The following is a 19,723-nucleotide window of genomic DNA, read 5'->3' as shown; positions in this document are numbered from 1 at the left end:
ATTCACACAGCTACATAGCCTAGTATCAGTGGAAACAGTCACATAGTTTCACAGTTTAGCTATTACACCTTCGTAGCATAGCTACATAGCACATCTCTGGTGGAAAGCATCCTAATTTAGACGAGACGCCTCACCTAGTCCAGCCCTGGGCTGTTGATAATGTAGTATTAATGATGATTATAAAGATTATGAATTAAATAAAACATAAAAACTTAGGCGAGACAGATCCTAGTCTAAAAACTAGCTCGGCCAACATTAAAAAGATATATGTAGGTGTATTGTTTTTATACTAAATATCTTATTAAATACGTAATTATAAAAATTATCCACACGTCAATGTGTTTTGAATAATGACCTGCCGATCTCAATTCGAATAATTTAGAACAAGTTTTAAGATACGTTTGCATACTGTAAAAAGAAATCACCTATCTGTCTGTTTGTAATCTACGTATATAAATGCGATTAAAAACAAAAGTAGAGCATGGATTTTTCATGGAACAGTTTTCACTTATACCTGGTCTGATTCCCGAAGAATACCAATAAAAATCCCGTAATAATCGGTCCAGCCATTTCAGAGATTAGCCGGAACAAACATACAAAAATTGTAAAAACTAGTACTGTAACTCGACTAGATTAAACTACTGGACTGAAATCCTTTAACCATTGTAAAGCTCACTTTTCAGAGAGGAACATATTTATGCCTTGCTTCACCGACGGACAGACTGACAGACTTTTATTATTTATTTCCAAGTATGTCTCCAGGATAGGGAAAAATCTTCTAAATATCATGCAGAAGGAACCGTAACCGAAAAGTTAGTAATATATAAAACAATAATTAGGATCACGACAAAAACTAAATTAATAATACAATACGTTTGTTTTCCCCGAAGATATTATAAACCCAGGTGTATACAGGTATTAGTAGCACTATTAAACCCACCCTAAAATTGACCAAATTCAGAGAGAGACTCGTTTGTCATACAATTTTCAACCTTAACTTGAAAGTACGAAGCATCAAAATCTTTTGAAATGGTAAATAATATGTGATATCGTTTAAACCTGATGCCTTCATTGTTTTGGTAGTTAAGTTGTTAGAATCACGCAATGTCTAAATCTTATCGTATCGTGACGCCTTTTTATCCCTGAAGGGGTAGGCAGAGGTGCACATTACGGCACGTAATGCCGCTATACAATTTACACTCACTTTTCACCATTTGTGTTATAAGTCCCATGTTATAGGGGGTAAGCCTATTGCCATATACTGGGCACAATTCCAGACTCCGTGCTACCACTGAGAAATTTTCGAAAAACCGAAAATAGCCCAGGAATACTTTGCCCGACCCGGGAATCAAACCCGAGACCCATTGTCCGGTAGTCGCACTTGCGACCACTCGACCAACGAGGCAGTCAAATTTTAATAGCACAATACGGTAGTTTCCAACAAGTCAAATTCAATACTTTTATCGAAATGTCAAAAACGTTACTTTTCTGTGATTTTTTTAGGAGATCGCAACTTATGACGTCATATTTATTTTAGTCAAATAACATAGGTACTTACTTCTCTAAAATTAGCTAGAAAAATTAAATAAATAAGTATATCGTCAAAATAATGAATAAAAGTACGATTATTTTGGGATATTTTATTATATTGAAATGTCAAAATAATTTATTTTTGACCTAGGAAACTACCCAATTAGTATTGTTGTGAAATAATATTTTGATTACTTGTTAAAACAATTTTAATTGCCAATATCATGAGTATATTATCAGTAAATTAATTGCTTATATACCTATGTACTGAAACGTTTATTTTAATTTATTTATCTCGTGCAATTTGTCAAGTATGTTATTGCAATTTGTTATTTGCATTACTTTTTAAATTATTTATCAATATCTGGCCAAGTCGAGCAAAAAAGCGGTACGGCCGTACCATCCTTTTCTCGAAGCCATTCAGGCCAAATTCGTACTGTGTGAAATTTCATTCCGTTTTATCCAGTAAATTTTTACGTGAAAGAATAACACACATCACTCAAACTCACAAAGGGGTGTATTTGTAATTTAGACTAATAAATAAAATTGGAGTGTCTGTGTGTAATATTGAAATCACCACTGTTTAGATGCATGCATGCATACATACGATTATATACACTAAAATAAAATGTTTAATATTTTTTGTTAATCTGTCGCGATATCTGTTTCTGCTGGCTAATCTCTAAAACAGCTAGACTAGATTTTGACGGGATTTTTATGATTTGATTTGATTTTTATGATAATTAAGATGTACTAAGGAGTAACTTAGGCTACTTACTTATGTTAGTGACAAAGTCTGTAATCCACGCGAGCGAAGCAGCGGGCATTAGCTTTTTTTTTTTTGAGGGGGGAAAATCATCCAATGACTTTTCTCGCCTTGGGCAAGGCGAGAGGGAGTGTCAGACTCTTACTGACTAAAAACCACCCCGTTCCTTCTCCTGCTTTTCGAGCCGTAGCCCCGGTAAACCCGCTAGGTAGTCCGCAGCTCGGGATCAGGCATCAGCCCAGCTGGGCCCCATCTGTGGTGGTCTGATAGCGAGCATTAGCTAGTATTTTAATACTAGTAGATGCCCTCTGACACATTTATAGAATAAACGGTTTTTTCTATACATACCTGCTTATCATTCACAAACACTAATTTTAAATGCCGTTAATTCATTTAGGTATCATAAAAAATACCTAGAAATATCAAATTTCTACACATAATTATAAATAAATAACACATTAATACTAAGATATTATGACTACTGACTGACTTTTATTATACCCACATATAATTATAATATTTTATTAGGTACAAATTTCTAAAAGAAATGACGGTAGACTTAAAAATTATGTCAAAATTTCGAATTCTCGCTTCGTTACACGAAATTAGTTTTTTTTGTTCCAGAAATGAAATGAAATGATTGAAATGTGATGGCTTTAATATTAATTAAAGGAATTTAAATAAAAAACACACTACACATTTGTACCACAGAATCATAGACTACTTACTTTATTATATTTTAGAGTTGACTTAGACAAAAAATCAAAAATATATGGAACGGCAAATTAAAAATTAGTTCAACAAAATGATTTTATGTTTCTGCAAACAGGATACAAAAGAGGACCATTATACGACAAAAATTATAAAAAAAAAATTGATGACGTCGGCATTGCCTAACGGACTACTCTGAGAAGAAAAAACGAAAGAGACCATAATCTACCCCTGTTCTTTAGCAATCGAAACAATGTAACCAAGTAAGTATTGTATTGCGAATCTGATTAAAAAAGAGTAACCTATGGAGTTTCTTGCTCGTTCTTTCCCATAGGAATCTATACTTTGGAACGAGCAAATAGAGCCAACTAGAGTACTGACCGACAGACAAATAATTTTTTATATCATAATATTTACTTTGACGTTCAAAACTGCCGTTTTTTTTTCTATTTGAAATAAATAATTTAGGCTTTAAAATACCGGAGCTGCGGACTACTTAGCGGGTTTACCGAGGCTCCGGCTCGCAGCAAAAGCAGGAGTAGAAACGGGGAGGTTTTACTCAGTAAGAGTCTGACACTCCCTCTCACCTCACCCAAGGCGAGCGAAGTCATTGGATGATTTCCTCAACTTAAAAAAAGTGCAGTGTTCTGTCTCGGATTGTAATGATGACTTGCAAATATCTAAACCATTATCCTGATCATTCGATGACGCAAATAAAGTTCTTATTAAGAAAAAACATAGTACCTATGATATTAAAATTTTTGATGTAATAATATATTATATTAATTATGTAACAGGTAACCATAAGGCCTCAGCCTCGAATTTTGCGGGCAGCGGGGCGGCGGCGGCGCGGGAGCGGGAGCGGGGCGGCGGCGGCGGACCCGTTCTCGAAACTAGCGGGCAGATCGCGCGGCACTACAGCGGTGTAGTGTTGTGTTCGTCGTTGTGTTGTCGAGATATTTGTTTTTATTAGCGAACGAAATCTTTTTGATTCAAATTTATTCCTAACGCTCGATTTACTGTGGGCTAAAGAAGAAGACCTACTATAGGGCAAGGAAAATAAATGGCGAGTTTTATCGAAATTATGAAGAACAGAGACAAAATCCCGACAAATTCTACGACTACACTAGAATAAGTGTAGAAACTTTTGACTATATTCTTGAAACTATCAAGAGTGATTTCAGTTTTTGCTTTAGTCTTCAATATTCAGTTCGTTTTTTATTTCTTCCCATAATTGGTTAATTTTTCTTCTATTTTTATGGTTCATATCTTTGCTGTTCCATATGGGTGTCCTCTCAAAGATTGCCGAAATCATTTGCTCTTGCACGTCCGAGGACATTTTGATACGTCACAAAAAAAATGTAGGTACACAACACTATACTACAATGCAGACGCGCAACGCGGGCGGTCACCGCTTGACTGGAGTGCACCGCTCGTTGCCCGCTCCCGCGCCGCTCCGCCGCCGCTGTGTTCGAAAACCGGTCCATTTGATTATACGCATAAGATCCTGCCGCTGCCGCGCCGCTGCCGCCGCCGCCCCGCTGCCCGCAAAATTCGAGGCCGAGGCCTAAAAGTGATTTCATAAAATGATTTTGATTTGCGTCATAAGTACCTATAGGCAATAGTAGTAGGTAGCTGCTTTTTTAGACGAATAGATGTAAAAAAACAATTAAAAAAGTGTATCAAATCTAGTGGTGTGGTGTGTTGGTCGCTTAATCAACCGAAGTTTTTTTTACAATAAGTCCGCCAAAGCCTCCCTAAACTGCTGCAACTCCTGTGCACCAGGATCATTATTTATTTTAGTCCAGTCTAGCCATTTTAGTAATTTCCATGGACTAACAAATCTAGTGTCTCCATATTAATACAAGCCAATAGGTACCAGTTTTACTCAACTTTAGATTTATGAATTTGGTAACTCCCTGATAAGTCACGGAATTACTTATAAATTGTTGTTCCGGGTCTTTGTTTTTTTAATGGAACAAGCCCTCCCCACCCAACCTATACCGCTGCAACTCTTGTGCACCAGGATCTTCAGTAGATACAACCATAAAAACACCGGAACACTGAAATCGATAAGCGATGTAAGTTACTCGTTAAAAGGTGTAGGTTCCTATGAAAAAGAAAAGAGCAAGAAACACCATAGTCACACTTTTGCTTTTATTAATATCCATACTAACTTATAAAGCTGACGACTGTGCTTGTTTGTTTTTAATTTTAAAATTTAATATTTTTTTAAATTTAAAATTTAAAACTTAATATTTTTTTGTATTGGATAGTCTATTTATTGAGAAATGTTATAGGCTATAAGATATCACGATACAATCAATAGGAGCCGGGTATGATACCTAAATGAATTAACGGTATTTAAAATTAGTGTTTGTGAATGATAAGCAGGTATGTGAAGAAAAAATGACGTTTTTCTACTTAATATTACAAATATTAGCTTTTTGTGATGTGTGTTATATTTTTCCATAAAAATAGGGATGATGACAGGGTTTGAAAATTTAAAATATATTTAGTCCGTCAGTTATGTTACGAAAAAATATTAGACACGTATTTTTACTTTGTAACGGGGAAAACAGCGAGGTTGTAGCTGGTTATTCATAAATGAATTCGAACGAAGGATTACTTGACTGCCTCGTTGGTCGAGTGGTCGCAAGTGCGAAGAAGACAAGGGGTCTCGGGTTCGATTCCCGGGTCGGGCAAAGTATTACTAGGATTTTTCGGTTTTTCGAAAATTTCTCAATAGTAGCACGGAGTCTGGAATTGTGCCCAGTATAATTATGCAAACAATAGGCTCACCCCTATTACATGGAACTTACATCACAAATGGTTGAAAGTGGGTGTACACTGTAAAGTGAAATCGCCAATCCGGATTGAGCAAGCGCGGTGATTAATGCTCAAACCAGAAGGTTTGGTCACACGGAGAACCGTGTGAGAAGAAGCCTTTGGTCAGCAGTGGCCACTTATGAGCTGTTGATGTGTGTGTGATGACATTATAGTCTCACCCCTATTATATGGGACTCATAATGGCATAACTGATGAAAAGTGGATGTTACATTGCGTATGTGCATCTCTGCTTACTTACGGGGATTAAAAACGTGCCACCTCCGGTCACGTTTTAGGAAAATAACATTCCTAAAGTTATCATTATAAAGCTAATTAGTTTTAAGAGTTTTTGTTATAATTAAACAGTTTGATAACTGAGATAAAGTTAAAGTAACTAACGTCAGTGTTTTGTAACGCGCAGAGTTCAAATTCCTGCAGTTGATTATTTATCAGCTTACAGTATTTAATGTACGCGTCCACAGGGCCGCATCGTACGCACTGTACGCAAGGGATTTTAGTTTGTCTTGTATAGAAACTCATACAACTGCGTCCACTAATCCGCATCGTACGGACCGCATTCGCGTGTCCAGGCCCACCACGCGTGTCCAGGCCCACCAAGTGCCTAGACTTGCGCATATTGGGCCTGGACGACTCCGTAACGGCGGAGGAGATAGTGGCTGCTGTAGCCAGAACGGGAGGGTGCCCTGCAGACCAGGTGAAGGCAGGCACCATCCGTGCAGACAATTCGGGGCTACGAACGGTTGTCGTGAGCTGCCCCGTCTCAGCGGCTAAGAAAATAAAGGAGGGTCGAAGGCTCCTGGTGGGCTGGGTCTCGGCGCAGGTCAAACTGCTCGAGCCTCGGCCTATGAGGTGTTACCGTTGCCACGTGGGTCACCACGTGAGCGTTAAGTGCACCTCAGAGGTGGACCGCAGTGACTGCTGCTTCCGCTGCGGTCAGCCCGGTCACAGGGCCGGCTCGTGCTCCGCCCCGCTACACTGTCAAGCATGCGCGACAGTTGGTAAGCCGGCCAATCACCGGGCCGGGATCAGAATCTGCTCCCCTCCTGCCAAAACCAGGGGCAAGGCTAGGCCCTCCGCCACCGCCGTCGTTCCCGCCGCCGCCACTGCAGTAGCAACCGCTTCCCCTACTGCTGCTGTCGCCGCGGCCGCTGCCGGCTGTAATGCCGCCGAGGAGGTCGTGATGGATTGTCAATAGTGACTCCATTACGCCTCCTCCAGGCGAACATCAACCACTGCGCTGCCGCTCAGGACCTACTACTCCAGAGCATGGCGCAGTGGTCGATTAATATCGCCGTGGTCTCCGAGCCCTATTTCGTCCCGCCCAGGGATCACTGGGTGGCGGACTTGGATGGCTCGGTGACCATCATCTCGTCGGCCGCCGCCGGTACCCCGACTCTTGAGGGTGCTCAAAGAGGCCGGGGTTGTGTCGCAGCACGGTTCGGAGAGATCGCTGTGGTGGGCGTGTATTTCTCTCCGAACCGAACTCTCGTCGAGTTCCACAACTCCCTGAGGGAGTTGGTTGACGTCGTCGTCGGGTTCCGTTCCCTCCCCGTGCTTGTCCTCGGGGACTTCAATGCCAAGAATCTGGCTTGGGGTTCCCGGATCACTGACACGCGGGGTAGGATGGTGGAAGACTGGGCTCTGGAGACAGGCCTAGTCGTCCTGAACCAGGGATCTGTCCCCACGTGTGTGCGGATGCAGGGTGAATCGGTTGTGGATATTTCGTTCGCGAGCCCCGCTCTGTCACCGCGTGTCGTCGACTGGTGTGTCATGGAGGAGGTGGAGACATATTCCGATCACCGGTACATCCGGTTCGATGTTTCCGCTGAGTCCGCGGACCCACCGGTCAGACAGGCCCCATGTGGCCCGCGTTGGGCGCTGAGGCAACTGGACCGGGAGCTATTCCTGGAAGCCGCCATGGTGCAGGCCTGGGTGATACCACCGGACAGGCCTGCCGACATTAACGAGGAGGCACGGTGGCTCCAGGACGCCATGTACAGGATTTGCGACGTGGCGATGCCCCGGGTCCGTCCAGGACAGCGGAAGCGCCAGATGTACTGGTGGTCGCAAGAGCTGGCTGCTCTGCGCAGTGCGTGTGTTGCTGCGCGACGCCAGTACACTAGGCACCGCAGGCTTCGTATCCGTCCACCGGACGCGGAAGCTAGAGAGGCGGAGTTATATGAGGGGTACAAGGCGGCGAAAGACGCCCTAAAAACGGAAATCCGGCGGGCCAAAAACCAGGCCCGCCAGGAGATGCTGGAGACTCTGGACAGAGACCCGTGGGGACGCCCTTACCTAATGGTGCGTGACAAGCTCCGCACACAGGCTCCCCCGCTGACATAGAGTCTCCGGCCTGAGGTTGTAGAGGAGGTAGTCACCACCTTGTTCCCCCAATCACAGAGGGGCTACATCCCTCCGTGCATGACTCCGCCCTCTGCGGTGCCCGATGCGGGCCGCAGCGACGACGACGACGACACAGCACCAGAAGTGACCGAGGCAGAGCTGAGAGTGGCGGTGCGCCGGATGGGCGCCAAGAACACCGCCCCGGGACCCGACGGATTGCCTGGCAAGGCGTGGGTCCTGGCTTCGGAGACTCTCAGGCCTCGACTAATTGGTCTCTTCAGCGCATGTTTGGAGAGGGGCCAGTTCCCGCTATCATGGAAGGTGGGTAAACTGGTCCTTGTGAAGAAGCCGGGGCGCCCTGCGGACTCTCCGTCCGCGTACCGGCCCATCGTGCTACTCGACGAGGTGGGAAAACTGTTTGAAAGAATAATTTCAAACAGCCTCGTCGCGCACCTGACGGGAACAGGGCCGGATCTCGCGGACGGCCAGTTCGGCTTCCGCAGAGGGCGCTCCACGGTGGACGCCATCATGCGCGTGAGGGACCTTACGACGGGGTCTGCAGTGTCCAGGGGTAAGGTCGTCGTGGCGGTGTCTTTGGACATCGCCAACGCCTTCAACTCTCTGCCCTGGAGCTGCATTTTGGAGGCACTACGGTATCATCGGGTGCCTACCTATCTCCGTCGTATAGTCGAGGATTATCTGACGGACAGATCCGTCATCTACCCCGGTCACCGAGGTGAGTGGAACCGGCGAGAGATGTCGCGCGGTGTTCCACAGGGATCGGTCCTGGGACCGCTCCTGTGGAACATAGGCTACGACTGGGTGCTGCGCACCGACCTCCCGAGCGGCGTCAGCGTGGTTTGCTACGCTGACGATACGCTAGTACTAGCACGCGGGAGGTCGCACCAGGCGGCGGCCGACTTGATGACGAGAGCGGTTGCGATAGTCGTCGCAAGGATCCGGCAGCTGGGACTCGAGGTGGCACTTCATAAGTCCGAGGCCATGTGTTTTTATGGCCGCGGGAATGCGCCACCTCCGGGTGGGTTCCAGATCATGGCAGGAGGGGTTTCCATCGGCATCGAGGTGACGATGAAGTACCTGGGACTCGTCCTCGACAGTCGGTGGAAATTCGAGGAACATTTCCGACGTTTGGCTCCCAAGTTGGAACGAACGGGGGCTGCTCTAAAGCGGCTCCTACCCAACCTCGGGGGACCAAACGCCTCCTGCCGGAGGTTGTACGCGGGGATTGTGCGGTCCATGGCCCTCTATGGGGCCCCGGTGTGGGCACCAAATTTAAGGCGACGACCAGCTCGCGCGCTGGTTTCATCCCAGAGGGTCATGGCCATTCGGATGATCCGTGGGTACCGCACAATCTCCGGGGAGGCGGCTAACCTCCTTGCCGGATTACCGCCGTGGGATCTGGAGGCGAAAGTGCTCGCGGACGTATATAGGTTACGTGCGGAGGCGCATCGCCGGGGCGAAACTCCGCTGCCACGTCAGATCAGTGCGTGGCGGGATGAGCTCCGGCGGGATCTCATGGCGGAATGGAAGCAACGACTGTCGCAACCGAGGGCTGGGCTCGCTGTTATAGCAGCGGTAAGTCCCCTCTTTGAGGAGTGGCTAGAGAGGCGTCACGGCGTCCTCACCTACCGCCTGACGCAGGTGCTTACCGGACACGGAAGTTTCGGTAGGTACCTGTTTCGGATTCGGCGGGAGGAAACGCCCGGGTGTCGGCATTGCGTGGATCACCCGGAGGACACGGTGGAGCATACAGTAGCGGTGTGCCCTGCATGGGCTGAGCACCGCCGTGTCCTCAGGGATGTGATCAGCGACGGTGACCTCTCGCGTCCGGCTTTGGTTCAGGCCATGGTGCGGAGCGAGGGGGAATGGGACGCCGTCTCCTCCTTCTGCGAAGCAGTCATGCTAGCTAAGGAGGAGGCGGAGCGCGTGAGGGAACGATCCTCCTCACGCCCCAGCCGCCGCAGAAGACACTCCGGGCGTCGGGGATCGCGTGACGATCTCCGGCCACCGTAAGTGCGGGTCTGCGGACGGCGAGTAAGGGTAGCTCGCCGCCCGACCACAACCAGACCCGTGCGTACGGCGCGTCGCGTTCCGCGCGCGCCTCAAAGAGCCAGACCACCACAGATGGGGCCTAGTTGGGCTGATGCCTGATCCGGAGCTGCGGACAACGTAAAAGGTTACCGGGGCTCCGGCTCAAAGCAGGAGAAGGAACGGGGTGGTTTTTAGTCAGTAAGAGTCTGACACTCCCGCCTCACCCAAGGCGGGAGAAGTCATTGGATGATTTTCCCCCCTCAAAAAAAAAAAAAAAAAAAACGGACCGCATTATCGGCATTGCCTACATGCGATGCGTACCGATGACGTCATACGGAATGTGTACAATGCGGGCCTGTGAATGCTTACCTTAAAGGCCCTGTTTCACAATGTCTGGATAGCCGCTATGTCCCATATTAAATTTGAATTAATAGCATAATTTGTATGAACTATCTGTCACATAAAAGAGGATGCAAATCCTGGTTCCACCTTCCAATAGCTATGTGTGTTACATCATTGGATAGGTAATTTTGAGCTAAATAAAAGTTACTATGGCGCCAAGTTCCAAATTTTAGTGCATTCCCAGTTATTCTTCATTAAATATGGTAGTTTTATCAGTAGCCTAGTAGTGATATGTTAACGTCTTAATTGCATTTGTGCTTTATACAATTAGGTAGCAGAAACTATCGTTTTCTTTTTCTTCTCCTCTAATAATATCTTTTGATTTATTTCGTTGCGGGATCCAAGACAGTCATTCTTGTCCCTGGGACGCGCCGGACTTTTTCATGTTGTAGATCCTGGCTTACAGGAGATGCTACGGTTTGGGAAGATGCCACATCCTCCTTGGCTTGGGCTTGTACTATTAAAAAAAAAGACCCTTGCGGGATCAAGCGCGTCTTGGGGTCATGAATGATTGCATTCATGTCCCTAAGGACTTCAATATTCCGATGTTTTCATGGTTGTGTCTACTGTAGATCATGGCGGGCTTGTCCCATAAAAAAAGACCCGGAACAACAATTTGTAAGTAATTCCGTGACTCTGACTAATCAAGGAGTTGCCAAATCCATAAAACCTAAAGTTCAATAAAACTGGTACCTATTGGCGTTTTTGAATTAATTTATAGAGAGACTAGATTTGTTAGTCCATGGAAATAACTAAAATGGCTAGACTGGCGATCCTTTTTAAGCAAATTTTAATATAACAAAGGAAATAAGTTTAGAATTTATTTTAACATTTTATATCATCCGCTGAGATATCGTAAGATAAAATAACGCAGACGTTTTTTCACGACGGTTTTCTAAAATTATATTTTATGAGTAGGTTACCGGAGCTCCGGCTCAAAGCAGGAGAAGGAACGGGGTGATTTTTAGTCAGTAAGAGTCTGAGCCGTCCTGCCTCACCCAAGGCGGGAGAAGTTATTGGATGATTTTCGCACATCAAAAAAAGGAACTACTTTAAAAAAAAATTTAATTAGGAGCCGACCAGTAGCAGGAGCATGGTCCAAGCTACCGGTGGTTCGGGCTCCAGAGACAGGAACCTCCTCACAATGCGTGCCGTTTCTCCGTTTGTGGAAAATAATTTTGAAAATATTTCTTTTTTTCATAAAAGAAGTAAGTACCTTCGTCCACACCTAGTCCTAGTAGTCGTAGTCATTAAATCATCAAGTCATGACCTCATGACACAAGATCCTCAAGAAATTATACTTATTTTTAAAATTGTATTCGCAAACATGTTTGTGACTCATTGTTTATAAAAATGGAAATAAGTTTTCATATAGGTCCATTATTAAAGATTTCAATCAAATATTTAATTTATTAATTCCGTATTTATAATTCTACTCAAAACAAATAAAATAATTTAAAAACCGGTTCATGTAGTTTTAATTTTCTGATCACAAATAGAACAAATAATATTATTATTTAAATGCGGTAATTTTATACTTACAGCAGACACAATAAAATAAATATATATATATATATATATTTATTTATTTTATATATATATATATACACATATACATATATATATATATATATATATATATATATATATATATATATATATATATATATATATATATGTATTTATTTATTTAGAAAACCAACGGCATTACTTACAATACATTAAATGCAACAACATCACGCCTTTCACTCCGAAGGGGTAGGCAGAGGTGCATATTATAATGACACGTAATGCCACTGTACAATGTACACCCACTTTTCACAATTTATGTTGTAAATCCCATGTATAATAGGTGGTGAGCTTATATACCTAAGTATATACCGGGCACATTTCCAGACTCCGTGCTACTACTGAGAAATTTTCGAAAAACCGAAAAGAGCCCAGCAATACTTCGCCCGGCCCGGGAATCGAACCCGACCAACGAGGCAGTAAAAATAAAAATAAAGAAAATAATATACTTACACTTCTTCAAATGTATTGTAATCCAAATAATCACAAAATACGCTCATTGTCCACAATAAACCCGCCACACTCGCGTTTAATTAAAAAAAAAATATAATTATTATTCGAAAAAAAAAATCTCTAAAATAATTATTTATTATTCGACACAAAAAATCGACCGTCTGTAAAATAATTATTTATTATTCGACACAAAAATGACCGTCTGTAAAATAATTATTTATTATTCGACACAAAAAATGTGGAATAAAACAATTAAATTTAAATTTTCGCACACGTTTTGTCTTTGACGTTGCTCGTGACAGTTTAAACGATATCGGTAGCTCGGAGCGTCAATATTTAAATATATATCGGTCTGTTTATACGTCTGTATGTCGGTCATTATTATTTATTTATTTATTTTACACTTGATACGACATTTGTTAGATAATAAGCGATGCTAGTCGCCCTAGTTTGCTTGCTGATTGCGCCCGGTATTTCGTAATTTATTCCCTTTTGTATACATATATAAGTTAATTGCAGGAAGCATTAATAAAAATATATTGGTTATCCTTATACTAAGTCTATTTTTATAATTCTGTCATAGTTTATGTTTCCTTACTTTGCCGGACATGATAATAAAACCTATACCTATTACATTTTTTTGCCTGCCTCGTTGGTCGAGTGGTGGCAAGTGCGACTGCCGGATACTCGGGGTCTCGGGTTCAATTCTCGGTAACGGTAAAACGGGGTGAATAGAAATCGAGCGATGAATAGATGTTAGGACATTTTGCCAACATTTATTTACCCCGTTCCTGTATCTATTCACCCCTCGATTTCTATTCACCCCGTTTTACGGTATGGGTAAAGTGTTACTGGGCTTTATTCGATTTTTCGGAAATTTCTCAGTAGTAGCACGGAGACTGGAACTGTGCTCAGCATATGGTAATAGGCTCACCCGCTATTACATGGAACTTATATCACAAATAGTGAAAAGCGCATGTACATTGTATAGCGGCATTACGTGCCGTAATGTACCTCTGCCTACCCCTTCGAGGATAAAAGGCGATCAAAAATCATCATAATCTAAAGATCTTGGATTAAAATTTTATTGAAATCAGCAGTTTGAGGATAAAAACAGCTTTTTATTATTTAGAAAAACATCTTCAAATCCACTTGAAACTTCACTATTCAGTATTCACCTCTTGCTTAGCCGTTTCCTATCAAACCATGCAACCAACGATATTCCTTTAACATGAAACCATGTACATACATACATACATATCGTCACGCCTTTAATCCCCTAAGGGGTAGGCAGAGGTGCACAATGTACACCCACTTTTCACTATTTATGTTGTTAGTCCCATGTAATAGGTGGTGAGCCTATTGCCATATACCGGGCACATTTCCAGACTCCGTGTTACCACTGAAAAATTTTCGATAAACCGAAAAAAGCCCAGTAGTACTTCGTCCGACCCGGGAATCGAACCCGAGACCCCTTGCTCTGCAGTCGCACTTGCAACCACTCGGCCAACGAGGCAGTCCATAAAACAATGTTTACATACACAAAACAATATTACCAAGAACCGTACAAAATAACATAAACAATAACAACTGTTCTAATTAAAAATAATTAACTAAATTACAAAACAACTTAAATGTTTATCATACGCCTATAAACGAGGCACGACACGTGACTATCTTTGTAAAAATAAGTTCGATACTCGCGAGAGAAAGATAAAATATGAACTAAAGTAAAAGCCTAAATAATAAAAAATAGGTACTTAAAATCATCTCTCAGTTACTGCGTTGAATCTCAAAATAATTCATTATTATATCATAATCGACTTTGACTGCACGGTTGGCGCGGTGGCTGGGTAACCGGCTGCCGCGCAACATGTAGCGGGTTCGATTCCCGCACGGAGCAACTCTTTGTGTCATACACAAATTATTGTTTTGGGTCTGGGTGTCATGTGTATGTGAACTTGTATGTTTGTAAACACACCCACGACGCAGGAGAAAATCCTAGTGTGGGGCAACGTTTTTATTAACGCACAGACATATTTACGTAAAGACATACAGTGAGTAAAGTTCCATAAGTAAATGTGATGGTTCTTTGAGTCTCGCGCGGAACGCGACGCGCCGTATGCACTGGGTCTGGTTCTGGTCGGACTCCGAGCTACCTTTGCCGTCCGCAGACCAGCGCTTATATGGTGGCTGGAGATCGTCGCGCGATCCCTGACACCCGGAGAGTCTCCCGTGACGGCTGGAGCGTGAGGAGGTTCGTTTCCACACGTGCCCGGCCTACTTCTTAGGCAGCATGATGGCTTCGCAGAAGGAGGAAACGGCATCTCAGTCTGTATCGCTCCACACCTTGGCCTGATCCAATGGCGGACCCGAAGGTTCACCATTGCTGACCACATCCCTAAGCACACGCTGGTACTCAGCCAATGAAGGGTTCACCATAACCATATACTCCACAGCATCACCTCGCAGTAATGACACCTGGCCATTACTTCCCGCCCTATTAGAAAATGAAGCCTTTGTTCAGCAGTGGACGTCTCTCGGCTGATAATGATGTTGAGAAACAGGTACCTCAACAAACTCTCATGTCAGTGAAGACGCCATGGCGTCACTAAAGCTACTCCTCAAAGAGGGGACTTACCGCTGCAATGACAGCCCAATATACATTAAGAGTAGAAAGTGGAGATGTATTCTACTAGGTCGTCACGTGACTATTTCTTTAAAAATAACTTTTAAAACTAGGAAATAACGATAACAAATCTAGACTAAACTGAATGTTTAACTCAATAACATTTTGACGTCAATAGCCTAAATTTTATTTAGGTTTTAGGTAGATCTCCTAACCGATTTTTTTTGGTAACCGTAATCCATTTACTATCGCCTTTTTTGAGATCAACAAAAATATTTTTAACTACTATCGGTAAGTAGCACCAAGGCTTACAGTCTGACTGATGATAAGTGTGGGAGAGCCATGCTTCAGCACGAATGGGTGGCTCGAATGGAGTAATACATACCACGGCCTCACAGAAAACCGACGTAAAACAACGCTTGCGTTGTGTTTCGTTGTGGGAGTGAGGTTACCGGCGACCCCCTTTCCCAATCTCTGATTTCCCAACAACTCTTAAATTTCTGGCAACGCACTTGTAACGCCACTGGGCGGCGGCGATTGCTTACCATCAGGTGATACGGATACACAGTCATATACCGGTGTTCTATAAGAAAAAAATGGGATTGGGAAGAGGGTTCATTGGGTTCCGGTAACCTCACTCACACAAGGAAACACAATGCAAGCGTTGTTTCACGTCGGTTATCTATGAGGCCGTGGTATCACTCCGGTCGAGCCGGCCCATTCGTGCCGAAGCATGGCTCTCTCACATGAGAAGCGACACGCAAGCAAAGCCGAAGCGAATCAATAATGATGTTTAGTATATAATATGTAAACTATGTGGTTTAGGTAGTAATCGTTTAATGTTAAATTAATTCTTTATTAAGATAAAAGAATATTTGTTTGTCTATTTATAGATTTTTAGTGCTTCGCTCGCGTGGCGGTGAACGTGACTGTGTGTGGAGGTGTCAGGTTCAATCTACGGGCTGGGTAGGTAAGGTATAATAAAAATATCATCTGATGTTGGTGATTAAAATGAAGTCTTTTTTGTATTTGTTTTTTTTTTAACGTTGCCCCACATTAGAATTTTCTCCTGTGTCGTGGGTGCGTTTACAAACTACAAGTTCACATACACATGACACCCAGACCCGAAACAACACTCAGTGGATCACACAAAGAGTTGCTCCGTGCGGGAATCGAACCCGCGACACGTTGCACGGCAGCCAATTGTCCAGCCACCGCGCCAACTATGCAGTCAAATCATCCGGTCAAGTCACTGGTGGACTGGACTGGATGTGTATGTGTATGTGAACTTGTATGTTTGTAAACGCACCCACGACACAGGAGAAAATCCTAGTGCGGGGCAACGTTTTTTTTTTTTAATTATTGTTGAATAACGGTTGAATTTAATATTCAGCACGATTTAGTTTTGTTTTTACTTTTTAAAGGAACTCAGAACGGACTAAGATTTGGAACTTGGCGCCATAGTAACTTTTATTTAACTCAAAATTACTTAATGATGTAACACACACATAGCTATTGGAAGTGGGACCAGATTTCATAGAAACTCTGGCATTCTTCCTTATTCTCTAATATATAAAGATAAATCGGGTTTTCCGTCCTGACACTATAACTCCAGAACGCACGAACCGATTTCCACAGTTTTGCTTTCGTTGGAAAGGTCTCGGGCTCCGTAAGTTTATAGTAAAGAAAATTGGTAAAAATTCAAGAGAAAAGCAGGAAAATAGGGAAAATTATTGGTGGCGAAACAGAGTTCGCTGGGTTTGGTTTACTTTAAATATTGTATTATATTTATCGCGGTATATTCTTGTTTTTCTTTTTAATTATGTAATTTACTTTAAATATTTTGTTTTAGTTAAAAGTAAATAAAAAGGACCTTTTGTATTTTTGACGATTTTTCTCCTCATAGAGTCTTTGAGCGACGGCGACCTCTCGCGTCCGGCACTGGTTCAGGCCATGGTGCGGAGCAAGGGGGACTGGGATGCCGTCTCCTCGTTCTGCGAAGCAGTCATGCTAGTTAAGGAGGAGGCGGGGCGCGTAAGGAAACGAACACCTCACGCCCCAGCCGTCATGTGAGACACCCCGTTTTATCGGGGATCGCGCGATGATCTCCGGCCACCGTAAGTACGGACCTGCGCACGGCGAGTAGGGGTAGCTCGCCATCCGACCAGATCCAGTCCACAGATGGGGTCCAGTCGGGCTGATGCTCAATCCGGAGCTGCGGACTACCTAGCGGGTTTACCGGGGCTCCGGCTCGAAAAGCAAGAGTAGGAACGGGGTGGTTTTAGTCAATAAAAGTCTGACACATCCAATCTTTGCCTCCCTAGGCGGGAGAAGTCATAGGATGATTTTCCTCTCTTAAAAAAAGGTCTTTAAAACGTAGTTTTATTTTTATATGCCATAGTAACACCACGATAAAAAGTCTTAGTCACAAAGATTATGCTATTAAACTCAATTTCACTTCCACGTGTAAAGTTATATCGTTTAACCCTAACCTAAGTTCAACTAAGAATACAATACGTTTATAAGTAATTGCTAACGAGAGGTATTTTCTTAATACAATGGAGTGTCGTAGGTTAAGACAGGTGTTTTATAATAGCTTACTAGGTACCTTTTTTGTCTGAGGGGGAAAATCATCCAATGACTTCTCCCACCCTTGGGCAAGGCGAGAGGGAGTGTCAGACTCTACTGAACTAAAAACCACCCCGTTAAAACTTAAGACGCCCGCTTTGAACCGGAGGGTAACCTTTTAATACGTTGTCCAACAGCTCCGGAATAATCTTACTACCTAATTGCACGTTCTAATAAAAAGATTAGACAAAAAAGATTCGGGCTTGTTGGAAACCGGAGATTATAAAGGTAAGCGTCTAATGATAAGCATCGTACGCACCGCATCATGAGCAATGCGCTGATCGCTTACCATGGTGACTCGTTTGCTCGTTTGCCTCCTATTCCATAAAAAAAAAAAAAAAGATGCCTATAATGATGCGTACTGATGACGTGACTGACGTAAAACTTAAGACGCCCGCTTCTCATACCTGAAGTGCGGTTTCAAAACGTACCAACAACAAATACCAATGTGGCTTTTTCCGAGTTATACGTACTTTCTAAGACGTTTAGACACCACTGACTAACGGTAAAGGAAAACATCGTGCGGAAACCTTTGGTTATAAGTTTGAAATCGCCAATCCGCATTGAGCAAGCTTGGTGAACTGGTTTCTTAATGCTCAAACCTTTTCCGTGTGAGGAGAGGCCTCAGTCAGCGGTGGCCACTTAATAGACTGTTGATGTGATGTTGTAAAAAGATCAGACGTAGAATATTATACAGGTCAAACTGAGAACCTCCTGTTTTTTGAAGTCGGTTAAAAACAGCTTGTACTTATAATTTAGCGTGTAGCTGTAGATAGCATGCTTACGACCCGGTTTCTGTACGAAACGTCACTGCCACCTATGACACTGGTATATCGACACGTTTTCCTTATCTCCTTTACGTGACCCGTGCACGTGAGTGAAAAAATATGGAATACTAGCTGCTGTTCATGTCTTTACTCGTGTTTCTTGGGAAGAAAAGGGGACTTTTTATATTATAGATTTCAATTTAAACCACAGAGAAAACAAGTTACAGGTGGCGCTAGTAGGCATACAATACTATGGCACATCATTCTGATGACCAGAGATATGACAATATATTAAGAATTAATGGAATAGGAGACAAACGAGCTAACGGATCACCTGATGGTAAGCGATCAGCGCCGCCTATAGACACTTGAAACTCTAGAAGAGTCACAAGTACGTTGCCGGCCTTTTAAAAATAAACAAAAATACCTAGTTTATTTTGTTTGTAACTTTGTTTGTTTGAAACTTTGTTTTAGTTTAGGAGTATGGTCTTTTCTTGAAGGTTTGAAGATTGTACTGGTTCGGAAATACTGACGACAGTTCATTTCACACTTAAGGGTGCTTTTCTACCAGAGATGTGCTATGTAGCTATGCTGCAAGGATGTAATTTAGCTAAGCTGTGTAACTGTGACCGTTTTCACTGATACTAACCTATGTAGCTGTGCGAGTAAGATGTGTTACGAAGATAGGCCGCCGCAAAGTAGTGTAGCTGCACATAGAAGAGACGCAGCTCAAGTATGCGATGTATCAATAGTAGGAAAGCCATCCATAGCACTCAATTTTTCATATAAAAACATAGCTTAGCTAAGTCCATTTCCACCAGTGCCAAGCTATGTGTACCAATGAATATGATTTGTGGAAGCCAAACGCATCCACAGCAACGTAGCATAGCACATCTCTGGTGGAAAAGCGCTCTTAAGATATAATGTTATATTATGTTAAAATCAGCGTTAAATTAAGGTAACCAGATAAACATGTTATGTTAAAACACAATTTAAATTATAATTACAATTATATGTTTGTAA

The 19,723-nt window shown here is 43.1% G+C and overlaps 1 protein-coding gene across 1 annotated transcript in view; it reads right to left on the bottom strand.

Moving 5' to 3' along the window:
• LOC118280280 (scavenger receptor class B member 1-like) overlaps positions 1 to 12,985 on the bottom strand; it is a 104,892-nt gene extending 91,907 nt beyond the window's left edge. Inside the window, exon 1 of the mRNA XM_050701894.1 lies at positions 12,677 to 12,985. The gene's annotated coding sequence lies outside the window, so the exon portion shown is untranslated. The remainder of the gene's footprint in view (positions 1 to 12,676) is intronic.
• Between the last annotated feature and the right edge of the window lie 6,738 nt (positions 12,986 to 19,723).

This window comes from Spodoptera frugiperda, chromosome 21 (genome assembly GCF_023101765.2).
Source record: "Spodoptera frugiperda isolate SF20-4 chromosome 21, AGI-APGP_CSIRO_Sfru_2.0, whole genome shotgun sequence".
Taxonomy (NCBI): domain Eukaryota; kingdom Metazoa; phylum Arthropoda; class Insecta; order Lepidoptera; family Noctuidae; genus Spodoptera; species Spodoptera frugiperda.
This window is presented reverse-complemented; position numbering and strand designations above follow the sequence as displayed.